The sequence below is a fragment of the Phyllobates terribilis genome, unplaced genomic scaffold, assembly GCF_046119375.1.
Source record: "Phyllobates terribilis strain yellow unplaced genomic scaffold, ASM4611937v1 Scaffold_9__5_contigs__length_417890890, whole genome shotgun sequence".
NCBI lineage: Eukaryota > Metazoa > Chordata > Amphibia > Anura > Dendrobatidae > Phyllobates > Phyllobates terribilis.
The window spans coordinates 3,232,152-3,259,582 of record NW_027362769.1 but is presented as its reverse complement, the minus strand read 5'-3'; positions in this window follow the sequence as shown (position 1 = coordinate 3,259,582).

Genomic DNA, 27,431 nt, shown 5'->3' with positions numbered 1-27,431 from the left:
TCTTGGGTTATTGTGGAGTTGGCAGTGCTAAAGACTTACCCACAACCTGTAAGGGAGGATGGGAAAGTAGAGTCCGCAGCCTGTCAGGGAGGTATAAAAGTAGAGTCCACAGCCTGTCAGGAAAGTAGTATCCCCGGGTCTGTCAGGTTGGTGAGAAAGTGTGTCCCACAACTGATTACGGTGGTAGAAAAGTTGTGTCCCAGTCTGTTAGGGTGGTGGGAAGGTGTGTCCCACAGCCTGTCAGGGTGGTAGAAAAGTAGCAGTCTCAGTCCATCAGGGTAAGGGAAAAGTTGGGTCCACAGCTTGTCAAGCTAATGGGAAAGTATTGTTAGCCCCCGGGGAGACAGTCTACATTGGCGCTGTTACCCACAACTGGAGAGCCCAGATCGCAGATAAGGCACTGCCTTTATCAGCCAGCAGATTAACAGGACAGTTACAGATCCAGAGCCGGTCTCGGAGGGTTCCTGTAAGGTTGGGGCCTAAGTGTCACTTCTTGGTACCTCTAGTCAGGAGTCTCAGATTTTTCTGGCGATAGATATATGTAAATGGGGGTGCACCAGTGCCAATCATAGGGCAAAAAATGACCGGGTGCAAAATACCTACATTGACCAGATAATCTGAAGCAAAAAAAAAAAGAAGAAAGAGACAATGTAATATGGAAATGCACACCTATGAGTCAATAGTGTTAAATCAAAAAATTCCAAAATGTATTAATGTGCACTGACACAAACATGCTAAAACCAATTAAAAACAGTAACCATATAAAAAGACAATGTCCACAAGTAATCAATAACCTGAAAGTACAGGTAATGACATAGATCAATTGCTAGGTACACTCTCCCATAAGAACATGTTACAAATAATCGCCATACATCAAATACTGCAGTTTGGTTAAACAAAATGGCCGGTATAGAGGATCATATAGGCAGAAACATGTAGGTATATAGTATAATAAAGATATAGAACTCAAAACCAGGCGTCCCTAGAGAAAATATTTAACCTCAGTATAGCACCTATATAATGGCTCATATAACACATATGTAACTATACAAATCCAGTGTGCGAGCAAAGAACCTGAAATGCAGACTAGTGTAGCCAATCCAACCTGTCAAAGGCAGTGTTACTTATATAGACCCCCATGTGGTGGGATGAAGAGGAATGCATGTGGATGTAGCAGGGAAAATGGGAGAGGGACCATAGGAGTGAGCGAAGCCCACACTTATCGACGTCAATACGGCTTCACCAGGGCAGGTCCTGATGCTTGAGGGTCAATGCACATATATATACACAATGTGATTACCTGGTTCCACAATACGGTGTGCAGGGTGCACTACCTCTGGAGCAGGAAGAGGAAGTAAGTGAAAGAACAAGTCACATGAGAGGTATCACATGACACCTATCCATAAGGCAAAGCGCTGTCAGCGCCTGCACAGACCAATGGAAAAACAAGTGTGGGCAAAAATGCCCACACAAAATATGGAGCGTCGGTGAACAAGGGACTGAATGCATGTCAATGCGAGCATGGATTCTCCTGCAGGATGGTGAAGATTAAATGCAAACCGACAGATGTGAAAGTATGTATAATAAGTAAAGGCAGAAAAGGAAGGGGAAGAAAGAATGATCAGAGATAACTAATACATAGCCCAATAAGATATGGGATATTTAACCCAAATAGTCATCATTGAAGATCCAAGTATTATACTATTTGGGTTAAATGCTCCGTGGAAACACAGACATGTGCGCAGACCCATAGATTTGAATGGGTCTGCGTGTGTCAATGTCTCCAGTACATGTGGAAACTATCACCACACGTACTGGACACACGGATGTGTGAAAGAGCCCTTAGATAGGAAGATACTACAACAAAGTTGTAGCAGTTGTGTAGGTTGTAGTCCCCATACATACACTATTACCTCAATTCAGCAACACTGGCATTCAAAATGTATTGGAGAAAGATGCGCCAAATTCAATAAAACACGTGAGCATTCTAATGTGTTTGGTGCATCTTTAACCCCTTCCCGACACTATACGTCATGGCGATTGCCCACATCCAGGGGGCTGTGCGCGGGCGATCGCTGCCGGGTGTCAGCTGATTCTGACAGCCGACATCTGGGACTTAGTGCCAGGAGTGGTGCCCGCACTGCTCTCTACACTTTAACCTGCTAAATGATGCAATTGTAGCATTTAGCGTGCAGGCAGAAGGAAGAAAGCCCCTCTGCCCTTTGATCAGAGACCCCCCCCAACATCATTGCGGGGCCCAATCATTGCCATGGTGACCTGATGTCACCATGACAGCATCTGAGTCACCAGAGCTTGCAAAGTTCCTAGATCATGCGCAGTGCATGATCTAGCAACTTTGTATGGCAGTGCAGAACTAATAGTTTATAAGGCATAGGAATTCTCCTGCATCCCTACGCTTTTTAAGTGATCAGGTTAAAAAAAGTGAAAGTCCCAAAGTGGGACAAAGTAAAAAAAAGAAAAAAGTGAAAAAAAATTGTAAACATATACAGGTATATAAAAAATAAATTATACTGTACCCATAAATTATGAAAAAAATAAACAAATGTACGCATATTTGATATTGCCGCATCCAGAAAGACTTGATCTTTATAGACTGTCCCACTAGTTAACCCCTTCAGTGAACACCATAAAAAAGAAAAAACGAAGCTTTGTGATGATACCGCCAAACAAAAGTGGGATAAAACGTGATAAAAAAAAAGAATGTAAATAAAAATGGTACCGCTGAAAACGTCATCTTATACCACAAAAAACAAGCCACCATAACAGCTCCATCAGCAGAAGAATAAAAATATTATAAAGCTATTGAAAAATAATTATTTTTTATATAAAATAGTTTTTGTGTAAAAGTGCCAAAACAAAGAAAACTATAAATGTGGTATCGCTGTAATCGTTCAGACTTGAAGAATGAAGCCGCTTTATCAATGTCAACGCAGACCGGCATAAAAAAAAAAATAAAAAATTCCTGAATGGGTTTTGTTCATTCTGCCTCCCAAAAATCAGAATAGAAAGCGATGAAAACATATCATGCGTCCGAAAATGGTACCAATAAAAATATCAAGTCGACCCGCAAAAAACAAGTCCTCACATGAAGCTGTCGACCAAAATATGGAAAAATTATAGCTCTCAAAATATGGTGATTAAAAAACTAGTTTTTGCAATAAAAAGCATCTTTTAGTTTGTGACAGCTGCTAAAAATAAAAAGCCAATATAAATCTGGTATTGCTGTAGTCACACAGACCTGAAGAATAAAGTAGTCTAATCACTTATACTGCATGGGGAACAGTATAAAAAATAAATAAAACCAATTCTTCACCTGCTGTTGATTTGTTCATTCTGCTTCCCAAAGATTGCAGGAAGGCTTGGCTCACATTTATCCTGCGCTCTTCGCTGAGTGCTAACACCGGGGTTTCCGTGTTGATCTCTGAAATATGTGATTCAGATGGAATACCCAGTGGAAGATTCCCTGTAATGAAGCAGATGGAGGCACTGTGGATGCCATCTGGCCTGTGATCCCAAGGTGTCCGTCTTTTTATTAGGCATGCATAAAGGTGCTGTCGGCCACAGTTATGTGCACTTCTGAAAGGGACAACCCTGAACAGAGGCCAGACGGAAACCAGAGTAACTCTGCTGCCTTTTTATAGTGAATGAATCCCTCTGAGGTTTCATCTGAATCACGTCATTCAGAGATTTACATGTAAATACTTATGCCCAAAAATCACAGAAGTATTCTCGGAGCGATACCTTTATTGGCTAACCAGAATAAATATTTATATATGCAAGCTCTGAAAGCTTGCATATATATATTTTTTCTGGTTAGCCAATAAAGGTATCACACCGAGTATACTTTTGTCATTTTTTGGGCATAAAAGTATTTACATAGATTTTACTGGCTAACACGGTACCACAATACAACTTTGTATTGTACATCAGAGATTTACATGGAAACCCCAAAATAAGGGCTCAGTTTAGAGCACCGGATAACTATGATCCAAAATGTTATGTAAAATGTTCCTAACAAAAGCTTCAAATCAATACACAAAAAAAACAAGTCCCCACTCAGGTCCATCATCTGTCAATGGAAATATAGGGGCTTCCACGTTACTGGTAACACAAAGACTCTGGAGAAGCACTATGGCTCCTCACCCCCCAAAAGAAATTCAGCAAATTCTGCACTTCCAAATGCCTCCCTCTCTTCTGAGCTCTAGTGTGCCTAAACCGCAGTTAGTATCCACATGTTTGGCATTTCTGTAACTATTAAAGCCTGCCTAATTTACAGGTGCATGTCTCCAGAAGCATGAGCTGGGCACAACGTACTGATCACTGCAACATACTGGTCACTACAACGGCAATTTGTAATGCTTACTCAGCAACATCCGCTACTGCTGGTGTGATGAAAGCCGGCCGGTGGGTGCAGCTCTCTGGCGCCCCCTTACCTCTCAGGTCAGTCAGGGTACTGCACCTAGAGAAGGTAGTGCCAGGTAGCTGCAACCAGCGCAGGGAACACGGTAGAGTGTTAACCCTTCAACGTCACTAAACCGTAACGTCACTACACAGCACAACTCGCTAGCGCCCTCTTAGCCTCAGGTCAGTCAAGGAACTGCACCTAGGATAAGCGGTCGCCAGAGAGACTGTCCTGTAACCTACTGGGTATCGGGGCCCTCTGTAGTGAGGGCGGTATATATATCTTCCTTGGCCGCGCCAGGAATATATATATCTGAACCTCCGACCGTCACTACCAGCCTTTCCCAATCCCCAGTTGGTATGCTGCCACCAGTCCCTATTTTAGATATACGCCCAGTCCGTGAATGGGCCTATATCGGGTCAGGAACCAACCCTGGGTAGCGTTTTTGGCTTGAGCCGAGCTCACACGGACGTGCGTTCGTTATGCAGAATAAAAGGCAGGCCCACAATTACTTGAGGTAATTGATTATAATAATACACTAGATACACGATATACAACTAAATATACACAGGTATAAGGTCAGGCTAAACTATACAACAATGGAATACAACACACAGAATCACCACAGCATATCAGTTACCGATTTCTTGATTTTCTTGTGACGCAGGGAGAGGATTCTGCGGTCGCAGGCACGGTTCATTGTTACAGGCTGAGGCCTACCACCGCATGGTCAAACTGCTCCTCCCCTTGGTGGCCTCAGCTGGTGCTCAGATGTTCAGCACACCACTCTTGGGTCAAGACTGACTTATCTCTTGTCTGTCCTGCTATCTTACCTGCCCCGTCCCGCCCACTGCTGGTGAGGTCAGCTGGCTCAGTCTCCACCCTCAGGTCTAACTTCGATCAGAAGCCCAAATTCTAAGGAACCCAATAACTTCTTCTGGGATGGTCTCAGGATACCCCCAGGGGTTCCCATGGATTCGGGCCGCCGTAACCGACCTTTTGATATCAGTTATGATACCATACGGTCCTCAGGAATGGCTCAGCGCTATATCTTGGCTTCCAGAGCACGTACAAACGTCTACCGCGGAGGCTTGTGTGCGCAATGGCTCCGGGACGCCGTGATATATTTTTTTATTGGCCCATCCCACGCAACATGCGTGTACTATTCATGTTTATTCTTATGCCTCCCATTCTTGTGACAGACCAAAGAAACTAGTCCTATGGGACAAATGGTCAGTTACAGATGGGACAAGCACCCCACCCCTGCTGGCCATGTTCCTCTCGAAGTCTTTGAGCCCCTACAATCCATGTTGTAAGGCCCCTGGGGCTTTATCTACAGGAGCCTGGATGGGGGGAACCTATCTAGTTGACGTTTTTTAACAGGACAGAAGGTCCCAAGGGTGGGGGCTGCTGAAGTGTGGCCATCCCTGGATATGATTTATCATTACCAAGATGGCGGCTACGGGTTCATCACACCTCCCCCTATACGAGGGCGCGAGGGGGTAGCACATTCCTGTGTTCCCCCGTGCGTCCTTCTGCACCGTCCCCTTGCCAGGATAACCCGTCAGCGTTACCGTGGTCACGGCCTCTTCTGTGGCGAATGGAGAAGTGGTACTGCTGGAGAGCGAGGCTCCAGTGTAGCAACCTGCCATTCGACCCAGAGACCGTGTGTAACCAGCTGAGGGGGTTGTGGTCCGTCTCCACGGTGAAATGGCTCCCGTACAAGTAGGGCTGCAGACGCTGCAGGGTCCATACAATTGCCAGGCATTCTTTTTCCACCGTGGAGTAAGCCACCTCCCGGGGCAGTAGCTTCCTGCTCAGGTACAAGACAGGATGTTCCTGGCCTGTCATGTTGACCTGACTTAGCACAGCACCGAGGCCAAAGTCACTGGCGTCGGTCTGTACCACAAACGGCCGGTCGAAGTTGGCAGCTTGCAGTACAGGGGAGCTACTTAGGGCGGCCTTGAGTGCCCCGAAAGCTGTCTCGCAGGCGACTGTCCAGTCGACTGCGACGGGCAGCTTCTTCTTGGTGAGGTCCGTCAGGGGCTTGGCCAGGGTGCTATAGTGTGGGACGAACCTCCTATAGTACCCGGCGGTCCCCAAGAAGGACATCACCTGCTTTTTGGTCCTAGGAGTGGGCCAGGATGCGATGGCATCCACTTTCCCAGGTTCTGGCTTCAGAACCCCCCCGCCTACCCGGTGACCCAGGTAGAGGACCTCACTCATGCCCAGCTGGCACTTTTCCGGCTTGATAGTCAAGCCTGCCCGGTGGATCCGACCGAACACCTGCCGCAGGTGCTCTAGGTCAGGGTTCCCCAACTCCAGTCCTCAAGGCCCACCAACAGGTCATGTTTTCAGGATTTCCTTAGTATTGCACAGGTGATGTAACTATTGCCTGTGCTGATGATGGAATTATCACCTGTGCAATACTAAGGAAATCCTGAAAACATGACCTGTTGGTGGGCCTTGAGGACTGGAGTTGGGGAACCCTGCTCTAGGTGATCCTCCCAAGTGGGACTGAAGACTGCAATATCGTCCAAGTACACAGCCGTGTACCCTTCAAGTCCCTCAAGCAGCGTATTGACCATCCGCTGAAAAGTGGCAGGGGCATTCTTCATGCCGAATGGCATCACTGTGGACTCGTACAGTCCAAAAGGGGTGATAAAGGCAGAGCGTTCCCTTGCCGCGGGGGTCAGAGGAATCTGCCAGTACCCCCGGCTCAGATCCATGATGGTCAGGTACTTAGCCCCGGCCATCCGATCGAGCAGGTCATCGATGCGTGGTATGGGGAACGCATCGGTGGCCGTTACAGCGTTGAGCCCCCGGTAGTCCACGCAGAACCGTGTAGTTCGGTCCTTTTTTGGAACGAGGACTACAGGCGAGGCCCACGCGCTGTTGGATGCCTGGATCACCCCCAGCTTCAGCATCTCGTCTATCTCTTGGCGCATGTTTCCCTGCACCTCGAAAGAGACCCGATATGCTGAACGCCGGATCGGCGGGTGATCGCCAGTGTCCACATCGTGGACAGCCATTTCAGTCCTTCCGGGCAGGCTGCTGAACAGCCCCCGGAAGGGGTGCAGGGTGGTCCCCAGCTGCGACCGTTGGTCCTCCGTGAGCTGGTGGCCAACCCCCACATCCTCGATGGACCCACCCGCCTTGGCTTGGGTGAGCAGATCCAGGAGGGTTTCTACCTCTCCTTCCTCGGGAAGGTTGCACACTGGGTGGGCAGTCGCTTCCCGCTCATGATGAGCCTTCATCATGTTCACGTGGAAGGCCTTCCTCCTTCCACGGGCGTGATCCAGGGTGACCAGATAGGTGACGGCGTTGAGTTTCTGGTGCACGAAGTAGGGACCTTCCCAGGCTGCCTGAAGCTTGTTCTGTGGTATGGGGACCAGTACCCACACCTTTTGACCCACCTGGTAGGTCCTCTCACAAGCATTCTGGTCGTACCATCGCTTCTGGTCGGCCTGGGCCTGGGCCATATTGTCCTGCACCAGCTTTGCCAAGGCCATCATCCTGTCCCGGTGGCGCACGACATACTCGATGACCGACACCTCGGGGGTGGCCAAATCCCCTTCCCATGCTTCCTTCACCAGAGCCAGGGGGCCCCGTACCCGTCGCCCGTACAGGAGCTCAAAGGGGGAGAACCCCGTTGAGGCCTGCGGAACCTCCCGGTAAGCAAATAGGAGGTGTGGGAGGTAACGCTCCCAGTCTCTCCCGTGGGAGTCGACCAACATCTTAAGCATCTGCTTTAAGGTGCCATTGAACCGCTCACACAGGCCATTAGTCTGTGGGTGATACGGGCTGGCCACCAGATGTTGCACCTGCATTTGCTTACAGAGGGACTCCATCAGCCGCGACATGAACTGGGTCAAACGGTCGGTGAGCATTTCCTGGGGGAAACCCACTCTGGAGAAGATCTCCAGTAAGGCGGTAGCCACCTTGTCGGCCCGAATGGACGACAAAGCTACCGCTTCCGGGTACTGGGTGGCATAGTCCACTACCGTGAGTATGAAGCATTTCCCGGAGTGGCTGGGAGTGGACAGAGGTCCAATAAGATCCACAGCGACCCTCGAGAAAGGCTCTTCGATGATTGGCAGAGTTACCAGTGGGGCTTTGGGGCGCGGCCCCGCCTTCCCCACCCTCTGACAGGTGTCACACGAACGGCAGTAGGCACCCACCGCGGCTCCCATCCCAGGCCAGTAGAAATGCTGAGCTATCCTGGCCTTGGTTTTAGCGATCCCTAGGTGTCCGGCCATCGGAATCTCGTGTGCGATCCGCAACAATTCCGCCCTGAACGGATAGGGTACCACTAACTGTCGGTCCCTGGGCCACGCCTCCGGTGAACCCTGCTGGACCATAACCCGGTACAGCCGTCCCTGGTCCCAGACCACACGCTCGCAGTCTGACTCCATGGGAGGCTGTGCCGCCTGTTCCTTGAGAGCTTTCAGGCTGTCGTCTGCTTCCAACGCAGCCTGAAATTCCTGACTTGATGTGGCCAGAATCGACGAAACTGCCACATCCTCCGTCAGTCCCTCCGGGCATGTCACCTGGCCGCTGTCTGACCCGGCAGACACTTGGTCAGAAGTGGGGAAGCCGTCGGACCTCTGCAAGGCTCCTTGGGCTCCAGCGCTCCCACTCCTGGTGACAGCGGCTATGACCGCTGTGACCGTGGGTAGTGCCTGCTTCCCCTCTGTTTCTGACCAAGCCGCCCGGTCAGGCAGGCTTCCTAGGCCTTTGGACATCTCGGATGTGGGGAACTCCTGCCCTGGGGTCTTACCTGGCGGCTCCTCTCTTGGGACACCCCCACCCCCCATGGCCTGTTCCTCCCCCTGCAGTGGGCCTATACTCAGCAGCCTGGATACCCCTGGGAGCCCTACACTGCCGGTAGCTGCCCCCCTCTCCATCCCTGAGCTTCCCTCTACAGAATCCTGCCCGCCCCCTCCCTCACCGGAGGACAAGAGGTCACGGCACGCCGGCTGAGCACCTCTGCGGGCATCCCCACACTCCCCACCTGCTTTCACTAACCCTGTTTGTGTTGTGTCTGTGCAGGTGTTACCCTCAGGTTTCACTCCCTCCTCCTCCGCATGACGCACACTACATACAACATGGTTGGCATTAGCAGCAGACAAATCAATACACTCTTGGGGGGCCGAACTTGGGGGTTCAGAGGGTACATACTGCGATACTAGACGCCCCAAGTCGGTCCCTAATAAAACATTTGCGGGAATGTTTGGCGTTACTCCCACCTCCCGCATCCCCCTCCCGGCACCCCAGTCCAAATACACCATGGCAACGGGAAGTGCCGGCTCCACGCCTCCAACCCCAGAGACGGAAAGAGTCTTTCCTGGTACCAAGTCCTGGGGGGACACCACCTCAGGCCGTACCAGTGTTCGTTCAGCGCCAGTGTCCCGCAGTCCCATGACCGCAGAACGGCCTATGGTGACGGGTTGGATGTTGTCCAGGGACCTACCACCACCCCCTCCCACACACAAAACATTGGGCGCTCTCTGGGACTGGGATGGGGTCTTTTGGCGCTGGGGACACTCAGCCCTAAAGTGTCCTGGTTTGTTGCATAGATGACAACGTCTTACGTCTGGTCCTTGCCTGGAGAGGGCAACAGGGGGATACACCCCTTGTGTTCTAGGGGCCGGGGAAACAGGGGCATGATTGGGCTTACCCCCTCTCCAGGTGCTGCTGGCAGACTTCTTCAGCTCAGGCGCCCTGTTATTGGCATACTCGTCTGCCAGGGCGGCTGTAGCAGAAGCCCCTGTTGGTTTTCGGTCACGGAGGAACTGTCGGAGGTCCTCTGGGCAGTTCCACAAGAACTGCTCCGTGACGAACAGTTCCTGGACCTCCTGGCGGGTAGTAAGCGCTAGACCCGAGGTCCAGTGCTCTGCGGCTCTCAACAGCGCCCGCATATGATCGGTCCAGGTGTCCTTGGGGCCACGCAGCAGGCTCCGGAACTTCTGGCGGTACGACTCGGGAGTGAGGTTGTACTGCCGGATCAGGGCCCGCTTGATGCAGTCGTAGTTCTGTACCTCCCCGGCAGGTAAGTCCCCCAAGGCATCCAGGGACTTACCCCTCATACGGGGGGTCAGGTATCTGGCCCACTGATCCCGGGCCAGATGGTGCTGAAGACAGGTCCATTCAAATGCCACCAGAAAGGAGTCCAGGTCCCCATCCTTCTCCAGTAGAGGGAAGTCCTCAGCTCGGACTTTGGACGACTTGGTCTCCTGATGGGTTGGTTGCTCTAGCGGAAGCCCCCGCTGGGCCAGGTCCAGTTGGTGCTGGTGCTCCGCAGCTCGCTCTGCACGCTCCGCAGCCTCCCGGCGGTCTGCAGCTTCACGCTCCGCAGCCTCCTGGCGCTCTGCAGCTTCACGCTCCGCAGCCCGCTCCGCAGCCCGCTCTGCACGCTCCTCCTCCGCTGCCTTCTCTGATGCTGCCAGGAGGGTTTTGTAGACGGCATCGCCATGAGACTGGAGACTTGCCATAGCCGCTTGTCAAAGGGCTTGTGATCTGGACAGGCTGGGCTGGGTAGGTGGTGGGCAGCCCACTGCGGGACCGTATACTGGGGACTGGCTCCCTGAGGTGCCCGGGCTGGACTCCTCCTCGCCATGAGTAACAATGTCCTCCCCTCCTGCCACACGGACCGTAGCATTAGCCTCCTGCAGGGTCTTGCTCCTGGTGCCGTCTGCCATCTTGGTAACAGACACCGCTGCAACCCTGAGTTTGCACACACCTTGTTATACTTTTAGCCTGACCGTCTAACGTTGGGCTGACCTTAAGACTCCAGCAGTGGAAGTTACCACTGGCAGTCTTTAGTGCCTGGGAGTAGGGGTCCCACAACACTATTATTCTGCAATCCCACCGCTCTGCCACCAATGTGATGAAAGCCGGCCGGTGGGTGCAGCTCTCTGGCGCCCCCTTACCTCTCAGGTCAGTCAAGGTACTGCACCTAGAGAAAGTAGTGCCAGGTAGCTGCAACCAGCGCAGGGAACACGGTAGAGTGTTATCCCTTCAACGTCACTAAACCGTAACGTCACTACACAGCACAACTCGCTAGCGCCCTCTTAGCCTCAGGTCAGTCAAGGAACTGCACCTAGGATAAGCGGTCGCCAGAGAGACTGTCCTGTAACCTACTGGGTATCGGGGCCCTCTGTAGTGAGGGCGGTATATATATCTTCCTTGGCCGCGCCAGGAATATATATATCTGAACCTCCGACCGTCACTACCAGCCTTCACCAATCCCCAGTTGGTATGCTGCCACCAGTCCCTATTTTAGATATACGCCCAGTCCGTGAATGGGCCTATATCGGGTCAGGAACCAACCCTGGGTAGCATTTTTGGCTTGAGCCGAGCTCACACGGATGTGCGTTCGTTATGCAGAATAAAAGGCAGGCCCACAATTACTTGAGGTAATTGATTATAATAATACACTAGATACACGATATACAACTAAATATACACAGGTATAAGGTCAGGCTAAACTATACAACAATGGAATACAACACACAGAATCACCACAGCATATCAGTTACCGGTTTCTTGATTTTCTTGTGACGCAGGGAGAGGATTCTGCGGTCGCAGGCACGGTTCATTGTTACAGGCTGAGGCCTACCACTGCATGGTCAAACTGCTCCTCCCCTTGGTGGCCTCAGCTGGTGCTCAGATGTTCAGCACACCACTCTTGGGTCAAGACTGACTTATCTCTTGTCTGTCCTGCTATCTTACCTGCCCCGTCCCGCCCACTGCTGGTGAGGTCAGCTGGCTCAGTCTCCACCCTCAGGTCTAACTTCGATCAGAAGCCCAAATTCTAAGGAACCCAATAACTTCTTCTGGGATGGTCTCAGGATACCCCCAGGGGTTCCCATGGATTCGGACCGCCGTAACCGACCTTTTGATATCAGTTATGATACCATACGGTCCTCAGGAATGGCTCAGCGCTATATCTTGGCTTCCAGAGCACGTACAAACGTCTACCGCGGAGGCTTCTGTGCGCAATGGCTCCGGGACGCCGTGATATATTTTTTTATTGGCCCATCCCACGCAACATGCGTGTACTATTCATGTTTCTATATCTTATGCCTCCATGCTTGTGACAGACAAAGAAACTAGTCCTATGGGACAAATGGTCAGTTACAGATGGACGAAGCACCCCCCCCCCCTGCTGGCTGTGTTTCCTCTCGAAGTCTTTGAAGCTCCTAGCATTCAAGTGTTAAGTAGGCCCTGGGGCTTCTTATCTCACAGGAGCCTGGATGGGGGAAACTATCTAGTTGACGTTTTAACAGAAGGTCCCAAGGGTGGGGGCTGCTGAAGTGTGGCCATCCCTGGATATGATTTATCATTACCAAGATGGCGGCTACGGGTTCATCACAGCTGGTTTCTGGAAAAGACCCATGGAGTAAAAATCGTCACTACACCTGTAGATAAATTCCGCAAGTGGTATCATTTCCAAAATGACACTTGAGGGGGGATTCTGCTATTCTAGTACTTAGGGGCTCTGTATATGGAGTCCGCATACTACCACCCCTGGAAAAATTATGGAATCACCGTGCTCGGAGGATGTTCATTCAGTTGTTTGAAAAAAAGCAGAACACAGACATGGCACAAAACTAAAGTCAATTCAAATGGCAACTTTAGGGCTTTAAGAAACACTAAAAGAAATCAAGATAAAAAATGTGGTACTCAGTAAGGGTAATTTTTTTCAGACCAAGCAGAGGGAAAAAAATATGGAATCACTCAATTCTAAGGAAAAAAATTATGGAATCATGAAAAACAAACACACAAAAGAACACTCCAATACATCACTAGTATTTTGTTGCACCACCTCTGGCTTTAATAACAGCTTGCAGTCTGAGGCATGGACTTAATGAGTGACAAACAGTACTCTTCATCAATCTGGCTCCAACTTTCTCTGATTGCTGTTGCCAGATCAGTTTTGCAGGTTGGAGCCTTGTCATGGACCATTTTCTTCAACTTTCACAAAGATTTTCAATTGGATTGAGATCCGGACTATTTGCATGCCATGACATTGACCTTATGTGTCTTCTTTCAAGGAATGTTTTCACCGTTTTTGCTCTATGGCAGGATGCATTATCATCTTGAAAAATGATGTCATCATCCCCAGACATCCTTTCAATTGATGGGATAAGAAAACTGTCCAAAATACCAATGTAAACTTGGCATTTATTGAAGATGTAATGACAGCCATCTCCCCAGTGCCTTTACCTGATATGCAGCCCCATATCATCAATGACTGTGGAAATTTGCATGTTCTCTTCATGCAGTCATCTTTATAAATCTAATTGGAACGGCACCAAACAAGAGTTCCAGCATCATCACCTTGCCCAATGCAGACTCGCGATTCATCACTGAATATGACTTTCATCCAGTCATCCACAATTGCTTTTCCTTAGCCCATTGTAACCTTGTTTTTTCTGTTTAAGTGGCTTATATTTAGCTTTTCTGTATGTAAATCCCATTTCCTTTTGGCAGTTTCTTACAGTTCGGTCACAGACATTGACTCCAGTTTCCTCCCATTCGTTTCTCACTTGTTTTGTTGTGCATTTCCTGTTTTGGAGACATATTGCTTTAAGTTTCCGGTCTTGACACTTTGATGTCTTCCTTGGTCTACCAGTATGTTTGCCTTTAACAACCTTCCCATGTTGTTTGTATTTGGTCCAGATTTTAGACACAGCTGACTGTGAACAACCAACATCTTTTGCAACATTGCTTGATGATTTACCTTCTTTTAAGAGTTTGATAATCCTCTCTTTTGTTTCAATTGACATCTCTCGTGTTGGAGCCATCATTCATGTCAGTCCACTTGGTGCAACTGCTCTCCAAGGTGTGATCACTCCTTTTTAGATGCAGACTAACGAGCAGATCTAATTTTATGCAGGTGGTTAGTTTTCAAAATGAAAATTTACAGGGTGATTCCATAATTTTTTCCCTCTGCTTGGTCTGAAACAAATTACCCTTACTGAGTACCACATTTTTAATCTTGATTTCTTTGAGTTTTTTTCTGTGTCTGTGATCTGCTTTTTTTCAACAACATTAAACAACTGAATGAACATCCTCCGAACCCGGTGATTCCATAATTTTTGCCAGCGGTTGTATTCTAGAAAAATCTGCACTTCAGGAGGCAAACCGAACTGCGTGCCTCCAGAGTCTCATTGTCTGTCTAAGCAGTACTGTACAGCCACATATGGAGTATTTCTACATTCAGCATAAATTGTGTGACAAATTTGTGGCATTTTTACCCATTTCCCAGTGTAAAAATGTAAAATCTGGGGCTAAAAAAATTTTGGTGGTAAAAACGTAATTATTTTTTTCTTCACTGCCCAATGGTATAAAATTCTGTGACCCACCTGTTGTGCCAATATGATCACTTTACCCCTAGATGAATTCATTGAGAGGTGTAGTTTGTAAAATGCTGTCTCTTATGGGGAGTCTGCTGTTCTGGCACCTCAGGGGCTCTGCCAATATGACATGGCACCCTCAAACCAGTCCGGCAAAATCAGAACTCCAATATGGTGCTTCTTTCCTTCTGAGTTTTGCACTGTGCCTCAAAAGTCGTTTTTTCACCACATATGGGGTATCAGGAAAAATTGCACAACAAATTTTGGGGTCCATTTTCTCCTATCCTTGTGAAAAATGAAAAAATTTGGAACTAAAACAATTTTGTGAGAAAATATATATTTTTACATTTTTACAGATCAACATTGTAAAATTCTGTGAAGCATCTGTGGGTTTACGGTGCTCATCACACATCTAAATAAATTCCTTGAGAGGTTATTTCCAAAATGGGGTCACTTGTGGGAGTTTTCCACTGTTTGGGCACAGCAGAGGCTCTCCAAACGCGATATGACACCAGACCATTCCATCAAAGTCTGCATCCCAAAATGTTACTCCTTCCTTTCTGAGCCCTGCCGTGAGACCAAACAAGTTTTCCCCCATATATCGGGTATCTGCATGCTCAGGAGAAATTGCACAACAAATTTTTGGTGACCATTTTCTCCTGCTACCCCTTTGAAAATAAAATATTTATGGCTAAAATAACTTTTTTGTGTGTAACTAGATTTTTTTTTATTTTCACGGCTCTACATCATAAAACTTCTGTGTAGCACTTGGGGATTCAAGCGGCTCACCACACATCTAGAGAAGTTTCCTGAGGGGTCTAGTTTCCAAAATGGTATCACTTTTGGGGGGTTTCCACTGCTTATACACATCAGGGGCTCTTCAAATGAGACATGGAGTCCGATAATTATTCCAGCAAATTTTACATTCAAACAGTCAAATGGCGCTCCTTCCCCTGAGCCCTGCCGTGTGCCCAAACAGTGGTTTTCCCCCACATATGGGGTATTGGTGTGCTTAGGAGAAATTGCACAACAAATTGTATGCTGCAATTTCTAATATTTCCCTTATGAAAATGCAAAAATTGTGGCTGAAAAACATTTTTACGGCTTGAGCTTACAAAACTTCTGTGGAGCACTTGGGGGTTTAAAGAGGACCTATCACCTTTACACATATTGGCATATATCATAGGAAGGAGACTGTATGTATAAATAAATCCCCTTTGAAAGCATAATATCTGAATAGAAGAATTATGTTGAGAGAAGCACAGTTTATGGGAGCTGCCATTTTAAGATTGGCAGCGCAGCGTGCTGTGTTCTATTGAGACACGCCCCCAGATTACAGGCTTGTTGCTGGCAGCACCTGAGGCTACAGAGTAAAGCACTGCATGTGACTCGCCCCCTGGGCCTTGGGGCACTCGGATCCGGGCAATAGGGGAACGATGGGGTAGTAGTGGCAACCCGGTTCCGTGGCTCAGGGTGGTCAGACCAATGGTAGGCTGCTATGTACTGTTGATAATGTCCGACTACGCCACCCGTGGATTGCGGTTATTATGAACTGCCGCTGCAAGGCAATCCCCTGAGGCTGATGGTGTACGCAGCTGAGGTTGTTTAACTCCCCACGGGAAGAGTGTAGCCCCAGGGTTGTGCAATGGATGATGGGGGTGATGGTGCAGGGAGTCCCAGTACCGGTAGTGCTGGAGGAGCGAGAAAGTACACAGACAACGTACTGCAATCCAATGTCTTTTACTCACAGTTCATGTACTCCGGGTCTCTTCTGTACAGGTAGTGACCGTCCGAGCCGTGCTGCGTCCACCAGGTGTGGGGCTCGGTCAACTCCCAGGCAGTTCAGAAGTATGGCCCAGGACCCCCTTCTGTCCTCTCTCTGGCCTGCCTCACCAGTGACCCACTTTTGTCCAGCTGCCGCGGATCTGCGCGGCTAAACGTGGGCCCCGTTCCCCGCTGTCCTATATGGTGCCTTCCTAGCAGGTTTGATGAGGTGTCGCACCAATAAATAATCACGACGTCCGGTCTTTGGTTGAGGGTAGTTTCTCCTCCACCAACTTGGGATCCGGTACCCTTAATCTGCCTGACCCTTCACCCGGTATTCTCATGGGTTCTTAGGGTCCCTTCCACCTTCTTGTTCCTGAGCCCCTCTGTTTCTCTCTCTCTTCTCCTTCTTTCCTGTTCCTTCTTCTCCTCCTTCCTTTGGCCTCTTTTCCAGGCCTACTTCTCCTTCTCCTCTCAGGCTCCGGCCTTTTCTCTAGGCCTGCCTCTGAGCAGAGCTCCTACAGAGCCTCTGCTCCCTGTCTTCTCTGACTGAACAGAACCCAGATCTAAGATGGTGCCCATCTTTTATACCTCCCTCTAGAACATGAGCCCAGGTGACCAGCAACCAATGAGCTCCTACCTACGCTCAGGAACCGTCCCCTTCTGCTCCTACATCACTGGGTATTCCTCCCCCCTCCCCACTCCAGCCAGGGACATGGTCTGTCGTGCCTGCATTTCTGTCTAATGGGAGCACCGTTGAACTGTCCCTCGGAGATGGGGTGTGTGTGCTGTATGCAGCTAACTAAGCCCTGGTCCACACTCCATCCTTACCCGGGAGTGGAATATCACACCTCTGGCAGAGGTGCAATACCCCTGTAGCAGCCGAACCCTCGGGGCGCTACACATGTAGTACCCATATGAGTTTACTCTTTGGTAACCTGTAAACCAGTTTACATGAGTGGTCATTTATAAAAACTCACATTTATAGTAACAGTGTACTGTATATAAATGGTATGTTATATATAACCTTCTAACTAGCACAGTCCGAGAGAGAGACATACACATATATTATACATATATTTATAGACATATAAAGACATATATAGACATACACATATATTAATATATATTTATATCTTTATTATATACACACAGTATATATCATTAGGGATATGCGTGTGTTTATGTGCGTATATTTTTATATTTGTGCCAGAGGCGTAAAGAAACAATCATAGGACCCTAAAACTAAACTTGTAATTGCCCCTTTCTACACCCCACCAATAAAAAAAATTAAAATTTGGTGATGTCACGGCCCATAGGTACATCTGCAGGGATTGCCTAACCAACTCTTAACCCCTTCACGACATCCGCCATACATATAAGGTGCAAGTTGGAAGCAGGTGTATGGAGCGTGCTCACCCCAGCAGGTGATGGCTTTGCATTACAAATCAGGGCCTGTCTCTAACAATTGCTGACCTGGTAAATGCCAGAATCTTACAGCGGCATGCAACACATGCCGGCATGCAACACATGCCGGCATGCGTGCACATCATTCGCTATATACAGTGCTGGCCAAAATTATTGCCACCCCTGCAATTCTGCCAGATAATACTCAGTTTCTTCCTGAAAATGATTGCAATCACAAATTCTTTGGTATTATTCTCTTCATTTAATTTGTCTTCAATGAAAAAAGCACAAAAAGAATTGTCCTAAAGCCAAATTGGATATAATTCCACACCAAACCTAAAAAAGGGGGTGGACAAAAGTATTGGCACCCTTTGAAAAATCATGTGATGCTTCTCTAATTCGTGTAATTAACAGCACCTGTAACTTACCTGTGGCACCTAACAGGTGTTGGCAATAACTAAATCACACTTGCAGTCAGTTAACATGGATTAAAGTTGACTCAACCTCTGTCCTGTGTCCTTGTGTGTACCACATTGAACATGGAGAAAAGAAAGAAGACCAAAGAACTGTCTGAGGACTTGAGAAACCAAATTGTGAGGAAGCATGAGCAATCTCAAGGCTACAAGTCCATCTCCAAAGACCTGAATGTTCCTGTGTCTTCCGTGCGCAGTGTCATCAAGAAGTTTAAAGCCCATGGCACTGTGGCTAACCTCCCTAGATGTGGACGGAAAAGAAAAATTGATGAGAGATTTCAATGCAAGATTGTGCGGATGGTGGATAAAGAACCTCAACTAACATCCAAACAAGTTCAAGCTGCCCTGCAGTCCGAGGGTACAACAGTGTCAACCCGTACTATCCGTCGGCGTCTGAATGAAAAGGGACTGTATGGTAGGATAACCAGGAAGACCCCACTTCTTACCCCGAGACATAAAAAGCCAGGCTGGAGTTTGCCAAAACTTACCTGAGAAAGCCTAAAACGTTTTGGAAGAATGTTCTCTGGTCAGATGAGACAAAAGTAGAGCTTTTTGGGAAAAAGCATCAACATAGAGAGTACAGAAAAAAAAAGAGGCATTCAAAGAAAAGAACACTGTCCCTACAGTCAAACATGGCGGAGGTTCCCTGATGTTTTGGGGTTGCTTTGCTGCCTCTGGCACTGGACTGCTTGACCGTGTGCATGGGATTATGAAGTCTGAAGACTACCAACAAATTTTGCAGCATAATGTAGGGCCCAGTGTGAGAAAGCTGGGTCTCCCTCAGAGGTCATGGGTCTTCCAGCAGGACAATGACCCAAAACACACTTCCAAAATCACTATAAAATGGCTTGAGAGAAAGCACTGGAGACTTCTAAGGTGGCCAGCAATGAATCCAGACCTGAATCCCATTGAACACCTGTGGAGAGATCTCAAAATGGCAGTTTGGAGAAGGCACCCTTCAAATATCAGGGACCTGGAGCAGTTTGCCAAAGAAGAATGGTCTACAATTCAAGCAGAGCATTGTAAGAAACTCATTGATGGTTACCAGAAGCGGTGGTTCGCAGTTATTTTGGCTAAAGGTTGTGCAACCAAGTATTAGGCTGAGGGTGCCAATAATTTTGTCCGGCCCTTTTTTGGAGTTTTGTGTGAAATGATCAATGATTTGATTTTTGCTTCATTCTCTTTTGTGTTTTTTCCTTGCAAGCAAATTAAATGAAGACTATAGTACCAAAGAATTTGTGATTGCAATCATTTTCAGGAAGAAACTGAGTATTATGTGACAGAATTGCAGGGGTGCCAATACTTTTGGCCAGCACTGTATACTGTATCTCCCCTCACTTACATTGCCAGTGACCCTATCACATATCCCCTCCCTCTGCTCAAAGCTGGGGGGTTTGGCACCTTCAGACACCAAACAGGGAATTCAGGAGAGGGCATTTGCGTTACCATATAACTTCCCGAGCCTATGCTCTATGTGGAACTAAAGCCCTGATGCCTAAGAACCACCTAGTCACCCGGGCAGTCTTGCCCTTCTTTTCCCTTAACCATCTCAGAGGTGCATGGTCTGACACTAGTTTAAACCTACTGCCTAGTGGGTAATACTTCAGCATATCCACTGGCCATTTTATGGCTAAACACACTTTCTCAATAATGGCATAGTTTTTCTTGCAGGAAGAGTGCTTCTGGCTCAGATGCAAGATGGGATGTTCTTCCCCATTTATTTCTTGAGCCAGCACGGCTCCCAGCCTGACTTCTCAAGCATCCGTCTGGAACACTAATTCTTTGCTGAACTCTGGTGCGACCAGGACCGGATGTTTACACAGGGTCAGCTTCAGCTTTTGGAATGCCATTGAAAACACACATCAGGTGTCGAGAAGGCCGTCTTCTCCTGGGAAATTTGGGACATGGGGATCTGCCAGTAGCCTTTCCTCAGGTCGAGGGTGGTAATGTACCTCGCAGGTCCAAGTCTCTCAATGAGTCTCATGTGGGGCGTCAAATTTGGACATCTCATTCAGCCTGCAGTAGTCGTTACAAAACTGCCCCTCACTGTTGGGCTTCGGCAGGAGGACGATGGGACTCAACCATCCACTTTTTGACTCCGCTATCACGCCGAGGTCTAGCATTCTCTTCACTTTGTTTCATATTACCTTACGGCGTGCTTCGAAAATTCTATAGGACTTAAGGTTCACCCTTATATGCGGCTCTGTCAAAACGCCATGCTCCACCACCTGCATATGCCCTGGCAACTCTGAGAACAGGTCACTGTTCTGCTGTAGCAATTCTCAACACTGTTGCTTCTGGGCATGAGATAGAGTTTCTACAATCATGATATTCTACACTTTGGCTTTGGGACGGGCTCCCAGGCAACAAGCTTCCAGCGATTCACGATCATGCCACAGCTTGAGCAAGTTCACGTGGTATACTTGGTGAGGTTTCCTTCGTCCTGGCTGGTGAACCTTGTAATTAACCTCGCTCAGTTTTTCCACCACCTTGTATGGGCCTTGCCACTTGACTAGGAACTTGCTCTCAACCATGGGTTTAAGCACCAGCATGCAGTCCCCGGGCTGGAACTGCCTCAGCCTCGCTGATCAGTTATACACCCTTGCCTGTGCCTCCTGTGTCTGGAGAAGATACGCCTTCATGAAAAGCATCACTTTCACCATAAGCATCACTTTCACCAACTGGGCAACGTGCTCCATGATGCTCCAGTGGGGCATGACCTTGGCTTCCCAAGTTTCCTTGGGGATGTCTAGGAGCCCTTGCAGATGTCGACAGTACAGAAGCTCGAACAGAGAGAAGCCAATGGAGGCTTGAGGAACTTCTCTGACGGAGAAGAGCAGAAATGGAACAGATAGTCCCAGTCTCAACCATCTTTCTCAATGACCTTCTGTCTGTCTGCGGATGGTAGACTGAGGTTCACAACTGGGCAATCTGGAGGACCTTATACAGCTCCTTCATCATGTTGCTCATGAAGCTGGTTCCATGGTCCGTCAAGATCTCCTGGGCATGCCCGACCTAGCAAAAATATGGACAAGTTCCTGGGCTATACTCTTGGCATAACAGTTCCTTAGTGATACTGCATCTAGCTACCCGGTCGCATAATACATTACCACTAGCATGTATTGATGCCCCAGTGCAGTCTTAACTAAGCGGCCTACTAAGTCCATGGCAATTCTCTCAAATGGGACCTCTATAACCGGTAACTGGACTAGGGGATTTCAGAAGTGATTAGAGGGAGCGGCTCTTTGGAAGGTGGGGCAGGACCTACAATAATTTAGGATCTCCCGGTAACATCCGTGACAATAGAACCTCTGCATTATCCTTCCCTGAGTTTTCTCTACACCCGGATGTCCGCCCAAAACATGAGAATGGGCCATGTCTAAAACTTTCCGCCAGTAGTGTCCTGGAACCAACAGCTGTTCCACGATTTCGCCTCCTCTCAGTTTGGTTACCCGATACAATACATTTAGGAGGAAAGATACGGAGTTTGGTTGACTAAAATCCAAATTTTATTCAAATCTATTAAAAAGGTATACAAAAATGCATAAGACATAGACAAAACAAACACTGGTACATAAAAATGTGTGTGCGGTGCTGCACGGAACCATGCACTTGGACTAATACATCAAATCAGACCTAATGTCTGTATATAAGATACATAGATATTCACAGACGGTCATCAGTGAAACAAAGGGCAATGCTAATGCATGATAAGTCACTATATCAAGCAGTGTGTATTAAGTGCAAAAGGTGCAACCATAAGGGAGCACATTCATTAAACACAGATATCATTGAGACGGAGATGCATAGAAAAGTCCTAGCTTACCCAATCAAATAAATGATGGAAAGTGCAGGGGACTGCCACACATAAGGACCCCCAACCAAGACCCCTACGCGTGTTTTGCTGTTTGTTAGTATTGCATCATCATGGGGGATAACACACAAAACCCAACCAGGACCTTTTATTTCCATGGTATCCTGTCACATGGTCTGAAAACAGCCAATAGTGAACAGTAAATCGCACATGTGCATTAAGCATCATATCGGACAAGGACCTGAGTAATTGGTCACATGGTGGCCATAATCCCACCCACGTGTTGCGCGTGACTGTGCATTCGGAAACAAGGGGTCAGACAATCCACCAGCTGCGTCACCGCTAATGCGCGTGCACTGGAGCCAGGACGCCAAGCCATGGCAACCGCGCACAGGCACAGCAGCACTGGACTCCCCAGGGATCCCGGACGACAGAAGCCGAACAGAGTTTTCCGTCAACTAAGGGATAAAAAAACATACGTAAAATTGCCCTACAATCCCCTCCCATCTTTTTCTCGTGCTCTTCTTGATATATTGTCTAGGGCACTGGACAATGGTATTATTACTGGAAAAGTCTTTGATGGGCTTCTGACACCCTTCCCAAAGGTACCGACATTCTACCTGCTGCCTAAAATCCACAAGGACCCCATTGACCCTCCGGGACGTCCGATCGTGTCTGGAAACGATGGTTTATGTGATTGTATCTGTAGAATTATCGATTTTTAATTTAAAACCTTTGGTTGAAATATTACCTTCATATGTAAAAGACACGACGGACGTCCTGAACAGGGTAAATGGGGTCTTTGTGGATTCTGATTGGATCATCATTACGGCAGATGTCGAGTCGTTATATACCTGTATTGACCACAGTGATGGGTTGGAGGCGGTCCGCTTCTTCCTGGGGGAGACCGATCGGGACAGCCCTTTATGTGATTTAGTGGTGGAGCTCGTCCAGTTCGTGCTCACGCACAATTTTTTTGTGTTTAAGGACTGCTTTTACCTCCAGCAACGTGGCACTGCCATGGGTGCAGCCTGTGCGCCTTCTTATGCCAACCTCTTCCTTGGATTATGGGAGAGGAGGATATTTGGCGATGGAGGCGCGCATGCCGCTGACCATGTACAGTGCTGGTTGAGGTATAGAGATGTTTTATTTTTTTGGCAGGGCACGACTGGTGAGCTCGACGCATTTATGGGGGAGTTGAATCAGAATTCCATGAACATTAAACTTTCTTACAGGTGCGACAGGCGCCGTATTGATTTCCTGGATGTCAGCCTGGAGGTGGATGATGATGCCGCTCTCCAGACTGACGTCTACAGGAAGACTACTTCTGTCAACTCCCTCCTTTATGCGTCGTCAGCCCATCACCGGTCCACCGTTCGGGCCGTCCCGATTGGCCAATTTCTCAGGATGAGGCAGATATGCTCTACAGGGAAGCGATTTCAGGCACAGGCAAATGATCTTAGGGACCGCTTCTTTCAGAGGGGGTATAGTCGGAGAAGCATTAGGGTAGGCTATAAAAGGGCTAAACAAACTCCCCGTAGTCAGTTACTTCAGTCCAGGATTAAGGAAAGTGGGTCTGACCAAATGATCAGATTCATTTCAACATACAACCATGAATGGGAAACCATGAGGCAGGTCTTGTTTAAGTACTGGCCTATCCTTAAGACTGAACCATGGCTGGCTGAATGTTTGGGTGATAGGCCATCAATGACCCCAAGACGTAGTAAAAATTTAAAAGATCTTTTGACACGTAGCCACTATGCTCCTCCGGTCCCTGCACTTTTTGGGTCTTGACGGCCCCTCATGGGCTGTTTCCCATGTGGCCATTGTGTCGCATGTGCAAACATCTCTCGATCTGCAACGTTCTCTTCTGTTGATGGTACGCAAACTTTTAACATCCAACAATATATTACGTGTAGTACGACACATGTGGTATATTATGCCACATGTGGATGTCCAAAAGTACATGTTGGATTGACGTCAAGAGAACTTCGGATCAGGACCAGGGAGCAAGTCCGTGATATTGAAGCCGCGGGGACTGTTTTGGATATATCTACTTTAAAAACATTACCACATCATTTTTGGCAATTTCATAATTGCTCTGCAAAATCACTGTCTATTAAAGGCATTGATGTGGTTCATGCAGGCATTAGGGGTGGAAACCTCAAGAAAATGTTGGCACAAAAAGAGGCGAGGTGGATCACGGTGCTGGGATCCATTACTCCGCATGGTCTTAATGAGACTGTAAATTTTGTTTCATTCCTGTAGACCTTTCCTTGACACTAGGCTCTTTATATGTATTCCCCTTCTTCTCCTTTTGTATTATATGTTATGATTTTATTATTCGTGTTTCAAAAAATTTTTTAGTATTTTTTATTCACTTATTTTCCCTTTTTTTCACACCCACCAGTGATCTGTTCCCATGATTTTTGGAATTGGACTCTTCATTATTCTATGCCACGTTGTGATATGGATCTTTCATTCTTGACAGCACATATTAATTCCTCTTCTCTGAAAAAACTACCCATGTGAAGCACACAACTCAAGATGAAATCATTCAGTATTGTCATTGTATTTAATATATAGTTGTAAAGTCTCTTCTTTTCTTTGTTTATCTAAAGAGGGATTATATGCATTTATCTATATCGTATTATTATGTACCTGCTGTCTGGGATGTTGATCTGGTGTTTGGGAGCGCGGTGCGCATGCGCTATTCGGCTCCTGTGCGCGTGCGCGGTTGCCATGGCTTGGCGTCCTGGCTCCCGCGCACACGCATTAGCGGTGACGCGGCTGGTGGATTGTCTGACCCCTTGTTTCCGAATGCGAATGCGCCGTCACGCGCAACACGTGGGTGGGATTATGGCCACCTTGTGACCAATTACTCAGGTCCTTGTCTGATATGATGCTTAATGCACATGCGCGATTTACTGTTCACTGTTTACTGTATTGGCTGTTTTCAGACCTTGTGACAGGATACCATGGAAATAAAAGGTCCAGGTTGGGTTTTGTGTGTTATCCCCCATGATGAAGCAATACTAACAAACAGCGAAACGCGCGTAGGGGTCTTGGTTGGGGGTCCGTATGTGTGGCAGTCCCCTGCACTTTCCATCATTTATTTGATTGGGTAAGCTAGGACTTTTCTATGCATCTCTGTCTCAATGATATGTGTGTTTAATGAATGTGCTCCCTTATGGTTGCACCTTTTGCACTTAATACACACTGCTTGATATAGTGACTTATCATGCATTAGCATTGCCCTTTGTTTCACTGATGACCGTCTGTGAATATCTATGTATCTTATATACAGACATTAGGTCTGATTTGATGTATTAGTCCAAGTGCATGGTTCCGTGCAGCACCGCACACACATTTTTATGTACCAGTGTTTGTTTTGTCTATGTCTTATGCATTTTTGTATACCTTTTTAATAGATTTGAATAAAATTTGGATTTTAGTCAACCAAACTCCGTATCTTTTCTCCTAAATTTAATGAATGCTATATATGGAGTCCGATTGGGTTGCACAGTCGATACTAATCGGCCTTGCTCCCAAATATTTATATGTATAATGCTGTATCTGGGATTATATATATTTACCCGATACAATGTGTGGAAACCTGGTGTCTGAACCTGGCTTTTCAGGAACCTTGTTACAGTCAGGTAACATTGTCAAATGCCCACTTTAAAGGTAAGGTTCCTAATTTCAGCAGTCCCAAAGTTCTCTCCAGACACTTCTAGAGAGGTTAGGCTCCTCGGTCACAATCTCGTCCTCCTTCCGGCAAGGACACACAGGAGAAACTCCTCCATCTTTGATCTCAATGCAGTTTCTTGTGCATTGAGATCTGGCTTTTGTACAAGACACTCTGTACAGCAACATTTTACCACAAGTCCCAAAATAAGGAAAAATTTCACCCCAATATGACTGGCTGTATCAAGTCCTTTATTACCTTGGCCTCATGGGACTTGGTATCTCTGTCTGTTCCCATGGTCACTCTGGCCACAGGACAGTCCTTGGCGTCTTCGTGTACACAAAGGACACCCACAAACTTGTAAGGGATCAAATATGGGGGAAGTTTAGCACTGATCAGGTTTCCCGAGTCCAAAAGTCCAAGTACCAGTACCCCATTAACCCCTTCATAACCTTGGGTTTTTCTGTTTTTGCTTTTTTCTCCTCTTTTTCCCAGAGCCATAACTTTTTATTTTTCTGTCAATGTGGCCATATGAGGGCTTATTTTTTTGCGGGATGAGTTGTACTTTTGAACGACACCATTGCTTTTACCATATCTTGTACTAGAAAATGTGATAAAAAATTCAAAGTGCAGTGAAATTGCAAAAAGTGTACACTTCCACAATTTTTTTTTACCATGTTCACTAAATACTAAAACTGACCTGCAATTATGATTCTCCATGTCATTACAAGTTCGTAGATACCAAACATGTATAGGTTTTACTTAAGTGTTAAAAAAAAAATCCAAAGTTTGCAAAGAAAAAATAAAAAAAAGTCGCCATTTTCTGAGACCGTAGCGTCTCTATTTTTCAGGATCTGGGTCTGGCTGAGGGCTTATTTTTTGCATTCTGAGCTAACATTTTTATTGATACCATTTTGGGGTAGATGCAATGTTGTTTTGATCGCCTTTAATTGCATTTTATTGCAATGTTGCAAAAAAATAAATATGTAAGTAATTAATTAATTTTTTTTTTCTCGTTACACCGTTTACCGATCGGATTAATTATTTTTATACATTGATAGATCGGGTGACTCTGAATGCGGCAATACCAAATATGTGTAAATTAAATTTTTTTATGGTTTTATTTTGAATGGGGCGAAAGGGAGGTGATTTAAACTTTTATTTTTTACATTTTTTTTTAATATTTTTAAAAACTTTTTTTTTTTTTACTTTACACTTGATACTAATCCATGGAAGACTAGAAGCTGCGATCATCCAATAACCTTCAGCCCTGCTGTGTGGAGCAAAAATGCTCACTTGCTATGAGTGCCGACCGCTGGGGACATATGGCAGCAGGCAGCTACATTTCCCGAATTGTGACCCCGCCAACAGACCTTGTCCTTTGCAACAGCCTTTGGCGAACCCTCAGGGGAATTGGACAGCCCCCATTTTGTGGCTCTACACCTCCTCCATGGTGAGTCCGCCCTCCTTTGAGCATTCCAGTACGAGAAAGTGATGG